The sequence below is a fragment of the Morone saxatilis genome, unplaced genomic scaffold, assembly GCF_004916995.1.
Source record: "Morone saxatilis isolate NCDOM2014 unplaced genomic scaffold, NCSU_SB_2.0 Contig2, whole genome shotgun sequence".
Lineage (NCBI taxonomy): Eukaryota > Metazoa > Chordata > Actinopteri > Moronidae > Morone > Morone saxatilis.
The window spans coordinates 4,951,097-4,952,113 of NW_023339762.1; positions in this window are offsets into that span (position 1 = coordinate 4,951,097).

Below are 1,017 nucleotides of genomic sequence, written 5' to 3' on the forward strand. Positions count from 1 at the left end.
AATTTTCCAAATCTAGCCTGCATGCTGGTACAGTGCTGACACGCTGCTGGCAGACGACTCCCTCTGGAGGCAGCGTGTGAAAGTCAGCAGAGACATTCCCCCACTAACGCTATTTCTTGCTGCTTGTAAAAGTCACATTCACTAACAGGAGCACGACTGTTTTCTCATAGACTGTGTGAGCTCTGGTACATGACAGTGCGTAAGAGCAGCTTGTGTGTGTGTGACAGAGAAAAAGCCTGGGTGTGTGACAGTGTTTAAGAGTGTAAACTCAGCAGAGCTGTCCCGCTCTGTTTCCTCAGCTTCTCTTTTCACCCTATAATAATCAATAGCGGCCTCTGGGCTTAGTTGGCACGCCGACAATAGATAGATCAACATTACATTACAGATGAGGCCTGTCGCCAGCCTGCGGGGACTGCCGACTCAAACACACTTCATTCTCCTCTCTTATTCTCTTTACTCACTCCTATCGTCTGTCATTATCTGTGTGACCTGTCTACCACTTCCTTCCATTCAAAGCAAAACGCCTGCTATTTGCATCTACACAGACGTCTCACTTTTCGCTGTGGAGCTATGCTGTGAGGCATCTGTGTGTGATTGTGTGTAAATACAATCCAGCCCAGTGTAGGGGTTGTGTTTGTGTTGTTGGGCTGCCTGGTTCATTTGTATAAATATTTCAGCTCCACAGTGGGCCGCACCTCTACATGCTGTATGTAGATTAATTATGTAACAGAAAGGAGCGTGGCACGGAACAGCCATTTGCACTCCATCTCAATCTCACAACGTCTTCATCAGTTTGAGGTGTGTTTAAAGTGAAGGATTGAGAGAGTGAAGCTGAAGGTAGAGAGAGAGAATAGGAGAGAGAGTGTTTAGAAGGGTTAGGAGAGAAGTATCTCCTTTATCTTACTGCTCTTCACAGATATCTCCCTGTTCACTGATCATCATTATCGCTGAAAGTGGAAGAAAACCTATTTTTCTACTTTAACACATCCATATTGATTGATTCTGGGACATATCCCT